Here is an 18,849-nt window from a genome sequence, read left to right on the forward strand (position 1 = left end):
ACCTTCCGTTCACACATGCTATCCCACTCATTGTCTTCTCATTTCTCTCAGGTTTTTTTATATTCTTTCTGTTCTCATCCTTTTCTTCCTGCTTTCCCCCAAATGTGGTGAGATTTTTTTTTTTTTAATATATAAGTATATATGCACACAGACTGTATTTTGTGCTTCTTAATTATTTCTTTGAATGTTTTTCTTTATGTAATGGGAATTTAAAACTTGACACTGAACTGTACAGTAGCCCACCCATGTCATGGTGCAGACACATTAGATTTCAAAACTCCTGGATTTTCCCTAGCAATGAGCAGTTCCAGCAAATTCAGAGAGGAAGGAGACAACCAGGAGCATCATAGGTTTGCCTTGAACTGTGGTTGTTGGACCTGCCTGGAGTTGATGGGCAACTGCTCAGAGGAGGAATACGTTTCTGCTGAGCTCGCTATTGAGGCCAAGGCTGCTGTGACGATTGCTGTTACCGTCATCAGCTGGGATCCAGCATAACACAGCAGAGTCCGGCTCTAAAAATGGTCAGATCGGCACATACGCCTTTGCTCTCAGTTGTGCAGGAGACCTGAGAGAGTAAAAGCAGCTTGGGACCTGGGGGCAGGAGAGTCCCAGTGAGACTTTGAAAAGCCAGCTGAGGAATGGAATCTCCTCTGTCGGTGGGATTCAGTTTGGGGTACAAAGGAGTTGTTTGAAAGCTCTATTATGAGTTCTAACACATAATATTGTTCTCTTAAATATACATTGCAGAAGTTTAAAAATTCTTTCTCTAGACCCTTCATCTACAGTGGTTTCTACTGGGGAAGAAGCAATTGGGGCACTAGAATTCTCTCACTCCGGGGCGGGGGGGGGGGGGGGGGGGGGGGGGGAGAAAGGAAAAAAACCCCACCAAAGTCAGAGTGGGGGACAGCCCTAGGTGCTTGTAATAAGGATTCCTGAAATGCTTTCCTCAGACAGGCGAAGAGAAGTTGTCAGTTTTCAGGCTGGTAAGAGGCCTGGGCAGCTCTCAGAGCTCTCGCAGCCCTGCGTTGCTTCTGCTGCAAAAGCAGCGAAACACCAGAGGGAGAATAACACGTTGCAGAGTAATGAGGTCTTGTATGGTCCATATATTCGCTTTCTAGTGTGCCTATGTAAAGCCTGTAGCAGGGGAGAGCGGACGGCTGGATTCAGAGCATCTTGCACCAGCGTAGCTGGAATCAGTGTCTGACTGCATGGAAATACCTGTCCGTGGGTCAGGCAAGCTTCAGGCGATTCTTCCAGTCTTCGGAGTGGTGGCAATGCCGTGTCTCTTTGGATGGCTGAAAAGATGCAGTGGGAGTGGGGGTAGCTCACAGAATGGTTTCTCTTCTCTCAGGCCTTGGTGTGGTCTGCAGTAAATTGAGATTGATTGGATGTTATTTTTCCTCTTGCTAATGTAATCCATTAGCCTGGCACATGCATAATCAGTTTAGAGCACAGTTAACTGGATGTAATCGAGTTCTTCCCTGCCTGCTGGAGAAAATCCTCTCCAGATGCTGCTGGGTGAGAGCACATACTAGGCTTATCACACACAATCCTCCTTATTCTGCTTTTTTGCCGTTTTTCTCTTAAATCACATGTTATTGGCCACTTGCATTGCCCAAGAGCCACTTCCGTTAGTGCGATGTGCTGCCAAAAAATGTGATCTGGAGACACTGTTAGCCCATAGTCTGGTGAACCTTTCAGTCTTCTCCTGCAGTGCCTCAGTGCTGGAGGAGGAGGTCTGGTCTTCTGCTGCCATCTTCGTCCTGCGCATTGCAATAGCTTGCATCAGACCTCTTCCCGTGTCGGTGATGAGGGGGCAGGGATGCTGCAGTGGGGTCCTTGCTTACGACAAGAAACTGGAAGGGCCGGGTAATCTTTCCCTTATTCTTATCTTCTCCCTGAATCCCTACTGTCCCCCTAAAATGCTGCGCCTAGATCTTGTCGTTTATCTTGCACTTGCTGGGGGAATGCGGTACTGCTGCCTCTCGCCATGGCTACTTATCTCCTTGGCGCAGTTGGTGGGTTTTATATTCTGGGAAACCACCTGGAAAGCAAGAGTACCATTTGTAAATGTGTGTTCTTAAATTTTTGAGGTGGCTTGAGGTAGATGACGGGTTTGAAGACCCTTCATCTCTTAGCTAGGACAGCCTGATGAGTATAGCGAGGCCGAGGTTGAGTTACACTGGTGGTTGTAAGCAGAGGCAGAGACTGTGCAAACTCTTGACAAGTGCAGGCTTACTGTAACAGAAGCTGAGTCTTGTCTCCTCATGACCGCAGAGGACTAGACCAGCCTTGAAGCAGAGCAGCGTTCCCCACATCTGGAAGAGGTCGGGCACGAGTTCCCGGTGTCTATTGCACAGGTGGAATTTCCAGAAGGAATTAATCTGCTCGAGCAAGAGCCAAGTTCGGATGTTTCCTACAACTTCCTGAAAATCTCTGGTTCAAAACTTGCAACTCAGAAGAAGTTTAAACAAAGAACTACTGAAGAAACACATTGCGGGCCAGACTGCCAAGTGAGTGCGTTCAATGAGTTCATTCAGTGTCTTCCTTTTCAGTCTTTCCAAGTGCTGAGTTAACTTTTTTAGGGAATAGGGAGTCTGAAGGAGAGGGCTGGGGTTACATGATGCCCTGCATAGAGGTTCTTTGTTAACTGGGAGATGCAGAGTGTGCAGGAAAACGACCCCTTAATATCAGCACTCAAGATACTAGCGGTGATGAAACTTTGTGGATCTGTGCTGACTTGGAAAGAAGCAAAGATGACTTGTGGGAAGGAAAACAGGAGGTGCAGCTACAAACCCAGCAGAAGGCGGTGGGAGCTCCCGGTTCCGCTGCGGAGCAGCGTGTGTCTCGTCCTGCCTCTCCCGCCGGCGCAGCAGCAGGGTGTACGTCTCTTGAGAGCGGAGAGGCTGAGCTGGAGTTACTGCAGCAAGACGCTGAGCTGCGCTGGGGTTTGGGAGCCAAGCTTTGCAGTTGCAGTGAAGTACAATGCGTGAGACGGACTGGAACCAAAAGCCTATGTTCTACATGGTGTTAATCAAAGAGAGGTGCTGGGGCTGTTGGTCTTAAACGAAGATACTGGTCAAATAGGCAATTGAGAAAGCTTGTGGAAAGGAAGATAACCCCAAGGACACGGCAGCGTGAGAGTGCAGAACGTGTAGAGGAGAGACAGAGGACTTGGGGTGACAGTGTGCATTGACTGACTTGACTCCAGTGAGATACCACAGAATCCCCAGCAGTGATTTACATCACGCAATGAAGAGTACATCAAGGCTGTCACCAGCTGCTGGACCAGGATGGTGGCTGCGATGTGCTAGGGGAGGTTCGACAGCCTGCAGTGTGGGAAGTGCAATAGGAGCCAGTTGTTGTAGCTACCACTCTGCAACTGGGGTAAAGCGTCATGGCAGCGTGTGATGCAGTGACTAAACTTCTGCAGGCTCCAAGTGTCAACTTGAAGAAACTTGTTGGAAAATCCCAAAAAGCTTTTAATCCCAGATGATGCATGGAATATTGTATGAGATGTAGTTACTGAATGATAATGACAATGCATTCAAATTCAATATCCTTCCATAATAGAAACAGACAAAAAGAGCATTTACCATAATAGTATCTAGCTTTGAAGTTAAAACTACATGCAAATGGGTGAGCTACTGTTAGAGAAATTAAAAGGGTGTGATGTGTGCAGGTCACAGAGGATTTACTTAAAACCACATTAGGTGCTTGTATTAAATGTATCCTACCCATGAGAAAAAGTGGAAAACGGAGCGGGGGGGAAACCCTGCCAAAGTCCACAGAAAGTCCAACATGATTAAATAGGAAAGTATTTCAAGGGGAGGCAGAAAAAGGAAAAGGGAAGAAGGACCACAGCATGGGGAGGGGAAGGAGGAGCGAATTCTTCTTGCCCATGTTTCAGAGAAGAACTGAAGGCTGCCTCTTTACACAGGATAAAGCCAAGAGCTGGTGTCAGAGGGAGGTACCGGTGAAGGAGGAAGGCACTGGAGTTACCAGGACTAGAGTTCTGCAGGAGCTGCACGTGAACTGGCAGACTCCTGGCAGTAGCGTATGCCAGAAACGACAACGCGTTAAGTCAGCAAATTGATAGAAACTGTAGTGAGAAGAGTCTTAGTAGGCATGCGGATTAGAAAGGGGAAAAAAATGGGCTTTTGGAAGAGGAGGTTCTGCCAGCACTGCTGGTTATTTGGAGTCAGCCAGCCTACAGGCAGGGCTGGGCTGGTTCGTGTGGGCAGTGGGTTTCCCAGAGCCTTTGCCAAGATTCTTCAGGAACAGCTCTTAAGCAAAGTTGTGGTTCTCATCACTGGGGGAAGAGGTCTGTGAATTGATAGCGAGCTGAAGGATGAGAAATAAAAAGTAAAATAAAAACTAACTTTCCACAATGGAGAAAAAAGGTTAGAAAGATACGTGGTTATTTTCTGTGTTCGTAAGTCATCCAAAAATGGAGTAAAAGGCAAGCTTAAAAACCTGCTATAAGGTAAAAATATGTAGACCGCTTAGGTGTAAAGCTGGATGGCAGTTGCAGAAGAACTTTACAGCACTAAGTGCTTTCCCAGGGAATGACAGATGAGATTTGGTGTTGCAGAGTGTTAGGGGAGTGGGGGGCAAACAGCCCTAACATGGATGTCTGGGCTTCTCTCCCTGCTCCTCCCATCATGCAAAAAGGAAAAAAAAAAGAAAAAAGAGCAAAAGAGGGTTAAAATTGCTCTTCCTGCAGTGAGATGTGGAATCATTCCCGACCTCATTGAAAACATTAACTCAATGATCAGTGGCAAGCAGAAAGGCAAGGGTAAGACATGGGAACTGTGTAAATCCTTGATTTGCCTGATTGTTGAATATTGTGTTCAATTTAGCTCATTTTAGGAAGGATTAAAAAAACTAGAAGCCCAGAGAAAGTGGCAGGGATGATAGCTGGCTGGAATGACTTGTGTGAAGACAGTAAATAGACTTTGGAGTTAACTTGACACACGAATCCAGAACGGAGCAGAGGAGGTGAATAGGCAGCAGTTGCTCGCCTTTTTCTCCTAACAAAAAATAAGGAGCATCTGGTACAATTAGCAACAGGTCTAAAATGGAAAAAAGCTCACTTTTATTGTGCAGCATGTCATTTACCTGTGAATCTTATTGCCATGGGATGTTGTAGAGAGCAGCCAGGCAGATGGACTGCAAAAGGAGCAGGAGAAGAGGGGTGAGGAGCTGGCACACCGGTGCCCGTTAGCTGGTCACCGGGACCCAAGCTCCAGCTCAGCACTTTCTCAAACAGCTGGCAGCTCTGATTACGTCCTAGAAAAGGATCGTTTTGGAACTGCCCTCTTTCCTTTCACAAATTTCACTGCTGGTGGAAATTGCTAGTTTAGTAAAACCTGGTTCCTGTTCCTTTCTGGATTAGTGCGAGTTAAGCATGCCGTAATTCTGCAGTAAGGCAGAGCTGAGTCTCATCTCATCCCGCCATTTGGCTGACAGTAGATGTTTCCTGTAGGACTTCAGTGCAGGAAAGCTCTACGTTTTGTAAGGTAAAGAGTTTTAATGAAATGTCTTGGGTTTTCAAGCTTTAAAAAGAAAAAAATCCGAAAATTGATGGTACCAATGAGAAGCAAATAAAAGGAGTTCTTGGCTTTTGGCTCCAAGATACGAGAAACTACAGTGGAGAGTTTTTTGCATTTCTCTCCTCGATGCGTTTTAATCAGCCTACCAGAAGTTTGGAAATCACTCTGCGCAGTCCGTCCTTCTGCAGCTGCTGGTGGAGGTCTGTCCTCTGTCACACGGAGGACTGCAGATAGCTCTGCCCCTGGCCATTGCCGGCAAGCGGTGGCTCGGCCGTCAGCCCCTGGACCCAGCCCAGCTTCAGCCTCGCCGCCGGACCCCGCGGGGCTGCGGGAGAGCTCAGCTCGGCGTTGCCGGAGCTGCGAGTGGCTGCTGTGATTCAGCTTCGAAATAGCCAAATGATTTAGCGTAGGCAAAAGGGAACATGTTTAGGTTTTGATTTTTATCAAAAACTTCCTTCAGTCTCTGCCTTTTAAGGTTCTTAGGGTGAAGTTGCCCACAAAGAGTCTGTCGTGCTTGTTACAGAGGATTTAGAGCTGTATTAACCTTTGATTTACTCACTGTCTGCGTTCTGTGTGTTTTGGGTTTATTTTTGCAAGTTTATCTTTTGAACCACAGATGCAGCATCAGAGCTCTGAATTACACTCACGAGTAACACGAATTGTGCCAGAAGCCTGTTTAAGTTATAGAGTATAAGGGACTTGTAGCTGATCTCCTACGAGGTCTTAAGTTAAAATTCCAACGGCAGCTTCACAAGTGAATACCCGTTTAAGTTTCCCCACAAAGTTGTTTTTAAAGCTGGTCTCCAAAACCTTTAATTCAAATCTGCCATCCCTTAGTCTTGGATAAACTCATAATGAAAGCTAAGCTTATGAATTGAAGCGGTTCTGAGGAGTAGAGCGTGCTTAAATCTGGAATGAACTTGGAGCCTTGCTGAACTCATAGCTGGACGAGCTTTATGAACTACACCCTGGTCTGCACGCATGGCGAATCTGAGTCGAGAGGGGTTTCGGAGCTGGCCCGTGTGCCTGGCGCGCTGGGCTGCTGGCTCGGCTCGGGGACGGGGCATCGGTCGCCCCCGCCCCAGCAGCGCCCCTGGGCAAGCTCCGCGCGCTCTGCCGTCGTCCAGGCTTGAAGGAATTCAAGCAGTGCTTTGCTTCTACACAAAACTGTTTTTCACAGTACAGCCAATTACAGGAGGATTGAACCCCTACGATCTGGTTTTACTTTTGCGTCCTGTTGGGATTGCCAAGTATTTTAATACAAAAACCACTCACTGTCCATTTAACCCTTTCAGAAACCTCCCTCTTGGGACTGCACGTTTCTCTGAGTGGCAGATTGCTCCATCACATCACCCTGGCATTTAAAGTAGGTTTTTACCTTCCTTTAGGTATTTGATAATAAAGTACGTTAGTGTAGGATCACAAAACTTACACTTTCTCTCCTCTGCTTTTTGAAGGGGTTGAAATCAAAACTATTGAGAACACACAGCACTGCTTGCTGTATGTTTTATTTATGGACTTCAGCCACTCAGATTTTTCTTTCAACGGTTTTCCAGTAAGTACTGAGCCATGTGCAACCAACAGCTTAGCGAGGAAACCACCCTGTAAAAGCAGCTTGAATAACTAACGAGGGAGAGTGCAACTGGAGCAGGAGCCAGCGATCAGCACAGCAGGAGCTAGGAGTTAGCCAAAACATATAGCTGAAAGCTGGCTGTCAAACGGGATTTAGAATTCAAAATATTTGTGAGAAAGGGTTACAAAAACCCAAACAAACAAACAAAACCCAATAAAAAAAAGCAAACAACCGAAAAGCACCTGGACGAGCTTTTATCCTAATCTGTGGAAGCTGAGAGCGTTGCGCGGGCTCGGCGCGGCGGCGGCGGGGCGCTGCGGTGGCGGCGGGGCGCTGCGGTGGCGGCGGGGCGCCGAGGGGCGGGCTGGCGGCGGGGCGCTCGCAGGGCCGTGCCGGGCCCCAGCCGTCCGCTCGCAGCAAGATGCCCTCATTCGGATGAGGCGTCGGTGTGAATCTTGTACCACCCTTCCCCATGAACGATGCCAGTTTTGTCTGTGTTCATGGTTTTTTTTATCCCAGTAATTTTGGAACACGTGGACGAATATTTACATTTAAAAGCAGGAATTTTTCCCATTTCAGATGATGCTTGTACAGACCTCCAGGGTGAGGACAAGGTGGTTATGCTCGTTGCTCTGACGTAGGGGCGTTGACGGAAGCTCCAGCGGCCCTTGGTGTGGTGGTGTAAGTTGTCGGGGACCTGCTCTCCCTCCTGTGCTGATGTGGGAGGTTGCTGCTCGGCAGCGGAGAGCGAGGAGGGTAAATGTGTGTCAGAGATGCTCGTCTGGATCCCAAAGACCTGCAGGTTTTTTCGGGTGATCAGCCACTGTGAGCAGAGGCTGGCCCAGAAGTGCGTGTGTCCCCTTACTCTCCTGCCTGCAGCTTTGGCACTGTGATGGGGAGCTCCAGTCAGGAGGGCTGAAATGAGATTTGTCCGAGACAGGTTAACGGGCCTGTTTGTCGGGGTCTTATCGCGATGCTCCTGCAGGTGCCTAACGCGCGCAGTTGAAGACAGGGGGGTAGGACTGGAGCAAGCCTGGGTGGAGGAGTGCTGGCGCGAGCAGGTAGGGGAGGTGGGGGGACAGCTTTGTTCGAGGCTGAAGCTGGCCAGCGGGGTTGCAGCACGGGGCTTGTGAGCCCCTGCTTGCCGGTGTCTGCTGCAGTCTGTGCTCGAGTTGTTCCCCCGCCGGACGATCCTGTGCTCCCATCTGGGCGGTCACGTTTCTCTTTGGGTAGTATGCCTCGAAGGCCGGGGAAATGCTCTTAGTGCCTTTTGCTGGTTGGGGCAGAGTCAGGCTTTCAGCACCGTGGGTAACAGTCCTGGCCAGGTAACAGCAGTGCAGCTGCAGGCTCTTTGACAACGAGCTTTTTAAATAATGGATGGCCATTCATTAACATCCATCTCTAGCAGTGGGCTGATTTGCAGGCTGGGAAGGAGGCCATAAGGTTCTTTCCCCAGCCTGTTCTGTGTGACGTGGCGTGGGCTGCTGATTTCTGCTAGGCTGCGCTCGTGCAACCAGGCTGCAAGGCGCTTTGTCGTCTTCTCTCCTGAGATAACTGAATTATAATAAACTGAGCTATTTCTGAATAAAATTTTGTAACAGCTGAAATCTCCAAAATTACTGTGGAAGCAGCATGGGAGGTTCGATGTTTGCTACCTCCTAGGAAATTCATTAAATTACAATAAATAATGTATGCATAATGCATAACTTAATACCGTAATGTTCTTTTGGTCCTACTTGCCAGTCCTAAAAATTCTGGCCTTGCACCGTAATGTGTGCAATCAAGTTCTGCAATTCAAATTAGGCAATAGGTTACACTTGTGCAACAGGTTCTCTGAAAGCTGTGCCTTTGGGTACAGTTGGACAAGCTCCGGTAAACCGTACTGCAGCTGTTTGAAGATACTTGTCTCCGGGTTACTTTGCCTCTCTGCCAAAGACTGCTACCCACACGGCAGAGCTGCGGGGCAGAGCGTGAGCGTACCGCCCTGGAGCGCGCGGCCGTGTGCACTGGGCGCGTGGGCACCGACGCCGGAACAGCGGGAGCCGGCACGGGGCAGCTCTGGGCCTGCCGGGCTGTGCTGTGCTGCGCTGGCAGCACCTGGGGGGTGGCTGCAGCGTCTTAAATGCTGCCGCTGTCTGGTAGGCAAATATTTATTTAAATGCTCAGTGATACCAGTGTGTCCCTTCCTGCCTTCAGGGAGTTTGCAGACGCCTCTGCCGGGATGCAGTAAGCCAGCGTGCTGGTGATGGGTTACAAGGAGCAGATTCCAGCTCGCATGGCTCTGGCAGGGACTCAGCGCATCTGTGCAGAGTAAAGATAATAAGCAGGTATTGCAGTCAGTTGATTTTTCGCAGTGCTGCATCATTGTTCTCCAAAACTGCCTTCCCACTACCATATTTTGAACCTTCCCCTTGCCATGAGCTGTGAGGAACTAAGCCTGGAAGTTGTGGCACAACATGGAAAAGCTGCTGGGATCAACTTGCAGTGCAAATACTTGCTTAGGTACCGGTTTGATTTATGTTGGAGTTGCCGTACAGCTCCATTGTTACACGGCTTTTTTCCTGGCACCAGAAATGAATGCCCTGATTCCTTCCTTCCCTCTCTTGTTCTGCGTTTAAAGCAGGGGGGTGGTTTTCTAAGGAGGTACCTTTATTTGGCCATTGACTCATCAGTGGAGTGCAGTTAATCCCAGGATCCTGGTTTCCTCTTTATCCTAAGCATTAGTTCAGATGTTTTCTGCCCAGCAGAACAGGCTGCGGCGGCTCAGGTAGGAATGCTGCCGCGTCGCAGGGCTGCTTGAGCCTGCTCTGACTCCCCCCTTGTCAGCCCGGGGGCTCGCGAGCTGGGGAGGTGGGGAGCTGATGCAGGGGGCAGAGGCCAGAGTGCTCCGATCTAACGGGGGAGAATGTAAAAATTTGCATTTTATCCCTTCCTTTCACCCCTCGTGCAGGGCTGCCCGCGGTTGCAGAATTTGCAAGGTTGATGCGTGTGACCTGTGTGGGTTTCACCACCTTGACGTGGCGGTTAGGGTCTTCTGACCCGCTGCCGTTTATTTCCCTTCGGCTGCCTAATGGCCTCGAGACTCGACTCCTGCCTCTCCTTCTGAACAGGCATTACAGTCCTGTCCCACCCACTCCGCTCTTTCTCATGCTTGGAGAACGGTGGTTACAAAGAAAATCACCTGGGGAAGTTTCAGGCAGCAGTAACAAAGCCTATCTCCACAGAGGGGAGGCTAATTACACAGCTAATTAATCCAACAGATGTCACTTTAAATGCCTGTTTCTTTGTGATTCTGTTGCACACATCATGCTGGTTAAACAGACTTCATGGACCCTGTTCAAAATGCCTGCACAGGCTGCTGGAAGCTGCCGGTTGAGACCCTGGTGTGTCCTGTTCACTCCCTGAGGCTCGTATGGAGGAACGAGTCCCAGAGAGTCTAGACTGCACTCCAAACAGATTGCACTCGGAGAGAAATGCCGTTTGATAGTTCTGTTTGGTTTAAAAACTCTGAAATAGCAGATGCAAGTATTGAAGTGGTTGTTTACATTCTTGGTCTAAGTACGGAGGCGAGGCAGAGGTGTTGGGGAGAGGACACCCGGTCCTGCTGCACCAGAAGCGCTGCTTGGCCCAAGGAAAAGAGAATTTGGAAACCTGAGCCGCGCCGGTAAGGTCAGCAGTTCAAACCCAAGGCTGGTGGAGGGCCTGAAGCCGCTCGTCTGTCGGACGTGAATGTGGTCTGTCTGGTTCCCGCAGCCAGCACCTCCTGTGCCATCCGGAGGGTTCCCTTACTCGGGCTCCCTGGGGTAAGAAAATAACGAGTGTTTCTAGCATCTCGAGCAAGCCTTTGCTCGTAAGGGCAGGGATGCGTCTTGGTTACCCCCCAGGAGAAGGGAGCAGTTCCTGACCCTCATGGGGAGCTGGTCCCTTGCTGCTGAAGGTCAGCGGCCGCTGCGTGACAGCTCGTGTCGCCTCTGCTGAGACCCCCGATTCGGTCTCCTGCTGCGTTTGATCACCAGACTGGGGGGTTAGGGGACAGCTGAAACGATGCAGTCTTGTTAGTGCTCTCGGCTTTATACGTAGGTGCTGCGGTATTTTCCCCGCTTTGTGCTGTTCTGCAGGCTGGTAACATTAAGGCAAGGTGCGAACGTCTCAGCAGCATGTCCATCACCCGAGGTAAACCCTGCCGTTGTCAGACACTGTCACTGTGCACACAAATGTCTGGGTTTGGGATCGTGATTCTGAAACGTCCCGTTTTCTGGGTGTGTGCTCTGCTGGCTTGGCCTTTTATTCGACTTTCATACTAGCGGAGTCAGAGGGCTTCTTGCTGAGCAGATACCTTCTGAGGGTAGGAGACTCGTAAAGCACTGTCTGCAGTGCTGGACCAAGGCCCGCAGCCCTGTGCCCGAAGGGCGGCTGCTGGAATGGGGAGAGCAACCCCAGTGCTCTGGGTGTAACACAAGACGGCGGATTGAACTGCCTCGTGTGCCAGAAGCAGGAGAGAGACGTCAAGGGGGGAAGAGCATCCTTCTTGGGGTCTTAACATTATCGGTAAATCACAGTTGGCGCACTTGATTCAGCGTAATGGATGTGTTCTCATTTCCCACAGCTGATGAGGATTATATCAGCTTGGTTTAACAGTCTCATTTTCTGCTCCCAATGCACACTTGTTTTAATGCGTTTCAGTTAATGAGGTAGAAGAGAGAATGAGGTGTTACTGTTTATGTACAGACAGCAAGTCTGTGCAGAGGACTCTGGAGTCCACGCAGTCCCTTCCCATTGCTCTCAAAGGGACAGCATTAGCTGGCATTTATAGAAAATTTATTGGCTGTGGTTTATCCAGGTAGCATTTTTCCCAGTGGTGCACATTTCTCTCTCATGCCTTCCTTATTGCAGGCTACGAGACATGTCTCCAGCAGCCTGTCTGGGCAAGGGATGTCGGCGAGCTGAGGCGGCCCAGATGTCGGGTCTCACAAAACAACGCGATATATTTGATACGGGCGAAGCTGCTGCGATCTACCTGGGGTAAAAAGTTCATGTGTGCCCTCAAGTAATTTATGGCTGGGGCACTTTGTACCTCCATTGTTTCGCTGCCATGGTGTTTGCAGGTCCCGGCCGGGGTCAGGGCCGCTCGGTGCCAGGCGCTGTGCAAGCAGGTTCGTTAGCCGGTGCCCGCAGAGTGCGCGGCCCGGCGTTGTCTCCTCCCAAGGAGAACGTGTGCCATGCCTCCGTGAGGTGCGGCAGCGGGACCCGTGGCTGCGGAGGCTCGGGGCTGCGCCTCAAGTGTCCTAACGAGAGGGACTCTGCCTTCCTGAAAAACCGGTTGTCCTTGTGCTGACGGCAAATGTTTGCTGTGGGGTGGGCTGGGGCTGCGTTTCTCCCAGCAGCATCCTGCCGTCCCCAGCTCCGCGCCCCGCTCGCTGCTGGTGAGGAGCGCCTATAAATAGTTAACGCTGTTATCTAATTCCTGGCCGAGTGCCAGGGGCTGGCATCACTTGGCTGACAGCACGCCTGAAAGGCCCTGCACATTGTACGCGTTTGAAGGTAAAGCTGCTGTTGGTTTAAGCGGGAATTAAACAATTACCGCGTCTTAGTTCTCCCCACCTTCGGTGGATTGACTCTATAAATTGTCAGCCTGTTGACATTTTAATGTGAATTATGTCATATGGTATCCCCTTTGATTTCAACATGCCTCAGTTTGTAAATACACGAGCCTCTCAAAGGGTTGTGGTTAGCATACACACAGGAGGCCTCGGGGTTTTTGGTGGGGAAGGAGCACAGCGCTCGTCTCTCTCGGCAGCAAGCGTGCCTGGCACGGCGTCTCACAGCTCCGCGCCGGAGCTCCAGGCACATGCAGCGACGGCTGCCTTGGAGCACCCGCGTCTGGCGGGGCTCCCCATGCACCGCGGGTGTGGGCAGCCCGGAGACGCCCTGGCGGGGCGCTCCCCGGCAGCGCGGGGGGTCCCGGCGCGTCCTCCAGCCTCGCTCCCTCTGCATGGGGCTGCTTCCCTGCCCCTCTGCGGGGTGAGAGCTGCCCGCATCTGCAAGGGCTGAGGGGCTTCTCCACTCCCCGTTGTCGATGTCTCTGGACCAGCTGCAGAAACCAGGGCGGTGCTGGTGCCGTGCAAAGACTCGGCACTAGCCTGAGCTCGTGCCGGCGATTGCTGTTGGGGTGCAGATCGGCTTCTCGGTCAGGAGCGAAAAAGAGAGTGCCAGTAGGGGAAGAGCTGCGTGCCAAGAGCTTTTTGGGAGGTGGTTTTAGCAAAAGTAGCAGAACAGCGAAGGGGGTGGAAGGAAGAGGCGGGAAGGGCTGGTGTGCGTGAGGAGGCTAAGGCAGGATCACCTCAAGTACCCGCAGGGCGCGGGGCTGTGGATGACGGCTCGCCCGGTGGCAAAGCCTCTAGGTGCCACCTAGGTCGCGCTCCAGGCAGGCAGGTCCTGTCCCCTTGTCTGGGTTCCCTCTGGGTCTCCTTGCAGCCCTGTCCCCGTCTGGCTGTCCTCCCGTCCCCCAGTCTGTGCTGCAGAGAAACCCCTATTTCAGCAGGTCCTGACTTTTTGGATCAGCCATCCTTTCTTTTTTGAAACCGATTCAAAGAGTTGTAGTCTTCACCTATGGGCCAGAGGAAGGAGGATCCTTAGGCAGGGTAAGCAGAGGAGTGAAGAATAGCTGGGAGCTCTCTTGGGGTGACTAATGCCTTCCTCCCTTCAGGTATGACTTGCGTCCTCTCCAGCAAAAAGCCTGAGGGTGTCCCAATTTGAGAACTGCAGATGTAAATTGTAACACCCAGAGCGTTCATGGGACTGTTGTAACTCTGGGGGTGTCACGTACCGGTATGTCACATTAGGACCGTGCCCGTCCTCCTGTGGGTGGCTGCAGAGTGCACCTGCTTGTGGTACCTGCTGATGAGCCCAGGATCGAAGCCCACAGGAGGAGGCACGAAGAAGGACAGTACTGTTGAATAGTTTTGGCTCTTGACCACCAGCTGCGTTGCTAGAAATGGAGCAGAGGCTGACGCATGTGCTCTGCTAGAAGTCCCTTGGAGAAGACCAGCTACCCCAGTGCTGGTTCTTGAGCACGCTTTGACCATACATGGGACACATTTAGAGACTTTGGAGTCCTTCTGTAGATGGTGTTTTCATGTCACGGGGTCTGTGTTACAGTTTCTGTGGGCCTGTGCGTGTTTCCCGTAGTCCCACAAAGTAGGAACCTTGCTTTTGTTGTTTTCACACCTCCTTGGTTTTGATTTACCCGGGCGTTCCGGTGTGTGCACTGCATTGCCCAGATAGACCTGTTAAAATGTCTGCCTCTGGGCTGGGCAGGTGGATTAGCAAGACGTGAAGCCTGCATACTGGCCTCTTGATAGCATACGCTAACCCCGAGCAAGTATCCTTGCAAAGAAGTTAATCCCACACGGTCACAGAAATGAGAATCTTAGGGCTACTGGCGTAAATAGTTACACATGGAATTTTATAAACAGGATTTAGAAATCTGTCAGCTCTTCACACTTCTCTGCCGTGAGTGGACACTGCTCCCAAAAAAGATTTTGCTGCTTCCATTTTATTTCTGAATTGCAGTAGTCAGTAAGTACTCCTGATGCTGATTAGTGCTGCCTTCATAGTATTTATCATTTACCCTGTGTATGTCTCTACAGACTACATCGTGGATTGCAGATCCAGAATTGCTAAAACCGATAAATACTGTCCCTGGCTTTTCCCAGGAGTTTCTGTACCTGTATGCGGCAAATACAAGAGGATGCAGATACCCTTGAACAAAGGGAGCACCAAAGAGCAGAGACATTTATCATCTCAGGTTTTATTCTGTTTGCTTCAGTGTACTTCTACAAGCTCTGTATTTTCCATTTTTGTAGTTATCTTGGAGGAAATAGCTGCAACTAATATTCAGAGCAATTCTGTAGTTCCCTCTGCAGAAGTATACTAGAACTGAAATACGTTTTAGATACACACAGGAAATTTTACACGAACGTTGCCATCAGTGTTACAGTTGCACCGAAAGAAAGCAGCATATGAACTCGGGAAGCTGGAGCTTTACCTTCGGCAGGAATCTAAAGGGGTCCAGGGACTGGAAGCCCTCCTCGCCGTCTGGGTCGTGCTCAGTGCTGCGTGAGCCATGGGCTAGAGAGCAGACTGGGGGGGGGGGGGGATATTCTTTGTTTTTAAAAACCAGGAGGGACCATTACAGTCTGACCTTAAGAGAAGCTGTGGTATCTTACCTTGTTCTTTGAATTATGTCTCGAACTTCTGCTTTCAGTTATAAAATCTCGTATTGGAAAGTCCTAGGTAAGGGATGACTTGCTGTATCCTTTTGTTTGAAGAGTTAACTACTGACCTTGTTCAAAATCCGTGCACTGTTTCATGTGCGCGTTTATTTAGCTTCAGGTTGGGAGCACTGGATTTTGCTTTGGCCTTTCCTACAGATAAAAGAAACCTGTACTCTGGGAAGTTTCATGGGCAGGTGCTTGCCAACCATCATCATGTTAGTTGTTTAGTTTCTCATGGGTGAGGTAAAAAGATTGAACTGAAATGTCACTGTAAGGCTACTTGGCTCTGCCTTATACCAAGGCCATAAAACTAGGAATGGTGTGTAAAAGTGTGTTCATTTAACTGGAGTCCCACGTTTTCAGCGCGGTAGGGTCCACCGCACCCCGGGGCTGCAGTAGCCTTGAAGGCTTGCCCGCGTGTTTCCCGGTTGTCTCAGCAATTCTTTAATTCAGAATGCACATCTCGGGGTTAAACACAACATATCCCCGTAACGTTTTAATGTCAAATAAGCCCTTACACCTTATCTTTAGGCTGGCAAAGCTTTTGCTGGGAGTTTTCTTGGTGTCTTTTCATGTTACATGAAACTGATGAGGAAAAAGACTGGGGGAAGAAAAAGACTGTCATGCGGGGGATTTCTTACGATTTGAGGGAAACTTTGTGTTGTTTTATAGTCATCATCAAGACTGGAGCATATGGGCTAGTTAAAGGTTTTTATCTGCAGATCCACTTTATTTTCAGAGCTGGACAAAGCCCCAGCCAGCGTGCAGGGCCTGCCGCCAGCGCAGGTGCGAGGACGAGCACGGAAGAGCGAGCGGGATGCTCTGAGCCCCTGTCCCCGGTTCGTGCTCTCCTTGCGTGCCTCGGCGTCCTTCCCTGGGCTTAAGTTGCTTAGGAATGAAGACTGACAGCTAGGGAAGGGGCAGCAGGTATCTCGGGCTGTCCCTTCTCTTTCAGGTTCATTTTTCCATTTGTGTGATGCTAAGCTGGTTGTACCAACAGCACCACCAGATCCGACAACATCCCGCGGCTGCTCCCCGGCTCCGGACAGCCATGCCCGCTCTTGCTTTTGCGGCAGTGAAATGCAGGTTGTTTCGTTTCCGCCCTTCGGATAAGGACGATATCTTTTGTGGGTGTCAGCTCATGATGACAGAAAAAAAAAGCAGAAGATCTACTGCTGGTGCAAAATACTGACCTTTACTGCTGGGAGGCTTGGAAAAGTCTGCGACAAGGATGGGAGGCTGCGGCAGCCCCAGCCTCTCGGGGTGTCTTAGGGCGGGTTTGCGCTTACCGTACCAGTGTCTGTTGGGGTTATGGAGAAACATTGCCCCTGTTCCTGGCAGTCTTGCAAGCTAAGAGCCTGTTGCAGATGAAGTTAGAGCAGCAAACCCAATCCATTCGTAGACTGCAAACTGCTTGGAGGACGGGTACGTCAGTTCTGCTGCTGTAAGTTGTTATGGGTCACTGCCGTGTCCTTTCTGGTGGAAACCAGGCCTGAGAACACGTGCTGGGAACCATTGCCTGTTCAAGGACTGAGGAGATCTCCCCCTCCGGTTTGGAAGAGACTGTAGTTGGAAGGCTTCTCCTCACCGAGAACTTGGTGGCTTTCCTCACAGAGTAGTTGCTCAGTGGTGTGGGGCGTGGAGCAATTGCCTGAATTTACATACACAATTCTTAAGACACATTAGCGTCCATTCAGTTCATGGAAGCCCTCACAACCATCTTAAACATAGAAAATATCAGACTTCAGGTTGCTTTAATTCAGCCCTTTGTGTGCAGGCATTATTGTAGTTTTTAATTATAAATATTTCCATACATATTTTTCCAGTAGGATTCTTGCCTCATTCTGTGAATGAGTAATTATTCCGTTTCTTTTTATCTTCCTCTTTCATTACATTGCCCCAGGCTTTGTCTAATACAATCCAAAGCTTTCAGTGAATGAAGAATTATTTATTTTCTCATGGGCATTTCTGTGGTGCTCTGTGTTCTGTTTGTGTGTTTCACAGACACTTAATGAACTTACCTTCACAGCGCTTGTCTGAAATCAGATGGTGCTCCTGTCCTTGTGTTCTGGGTATACTGCAGCACAACAACTGCATCAAAGGCTGCAGTCTTGGCTGCCCAGCTTGGTGCCCAGCCCTGCAGCCTGCAGCTCTGGAGAAGGGCTGCTCTACTGGGAGGGCTTCACTGGCTTAGTCTCGCTCTACCGCTTTTCATTCACCTTCAAGACTCAGCTCTCCTGCAATATTATATATTTCCTCTTTCCGCTTCCGTTCCCTGTTGTACTAATTCACTGCACCCTCGTGTTCTCCCTGCTCCCGTGTCACCTGCTCTTGAAAATCCTTGCATCACCCGCATCTTCCGACTGTCACAGCTACACCACCACCGCTGCCGCTCTCCAGCTTTCTTTTTGTTGTAGCAGCTCTTAACGTGCCCCAGAGTGCAGACGGTGCCTTGTCTTTGTCCAGGACTCATCCGTGTCCTGGGCTGACCCTGTAAGCCCCGCTCTGTCGGGGCGCTGGATGACGAGAAGGCTGATAGCGTGTGGGACGCCGGGGAGGGGAGCGCAGCAGGGGCTGGTGATGATCCTGGGGACCTGCCTGCTGAGGAGCTGCTGCCGTACGCCGCAGCAGGTGGAGCTCTGGACGGGCTGATGGCTTTGTGCCCAGGGCTGTGCGTTCCTGTGTTGCAGGGGTGCTGCGGCGAGGCAGGAGGACAGAGTTCGGGCTTCCCTTGGCCAGGGTTACACCGAGTCCCCTAGCTGCTTGGAAAAAGTGGCAATCGTTTCTCACAAATATTTCTGTGAGGACTGTGGATGAAGGATGAGCTTGGTCTGTTGTTCCTAAATGCATCCTTGTTGGCTTCTGTGAGAGGAGGTTGTGTCATCCATCTCTTCGATATTTATATTCTTCGATTTATGGAGAGGATTAAAAAATTGTCTTGTGTATTGTTGTTGTTATTGTATGGTTATCTGTTGGGATTCGATGTGGTACATTGCTGTAGGAAGTTATAAAGAAGCTATATGAAAACAAGGAAATCTTCAGTCTATCATAGCGCTTGTAACTTCTCTAGAGATAGATGAAACAATAAATACTGGGCGAGGGAAGTTAATCTGTGTCTGTAGTATTTTATTAAATAACGTGAACTCGGTGTGGTTTTCTGCGGCTGGTTCAGTTTCCCGCGTGGTTTTACGGAGCACTATCGCAACGGCCCCTCGCTGCGCGCGCGTCCGCAGGAGCACTGCCCGCGGGCCAGCGGCGTCGCGCCCTCCCGTCCCGCCTGTCCCTGCAGCGCCTCGGGAAGGACCTGGCTTCCGCCGCCTTCCCGACTGGCGGCACGGGTTCTGGCTGCAGGCGCTGGGGCACCTGGGGCCAAGCCAGGATGCGAAAGGCCCGGTGAGGGCTCGCTGGAGGGGCGGCCGCCCTCCCGTCTGTCCTTCTGCGTGCC

The 18,849-nt window shown here is 50.4% G+C and overlaps 1 protein-coding gene across 1 annotated transcript in view; it reads left to right on the forward strand.

Annotated features, from left to right (window-relative positions):
• The window catches only part of ZFHX3 (zinc finger homeobox 3), a 175,030-nt gene that overhangs the window by 69,539 nt on the left and 86,642 nt on the right, over positions 1 to 18,849 (forward strand). The window lies entirely within an intron of this gene.

This window comes from Platalea leucorodia, assembly GCF_965183815.1.
Source record: "Platalea leucorodia genome assembly, chromosome: 8".
NCBI classification, from domain to species: Eukaryota; Metazoa; Chordata; class Aves; order Pelecaniformes; family Threskiornithidae; genus Platalea; species Platalea leucorodia.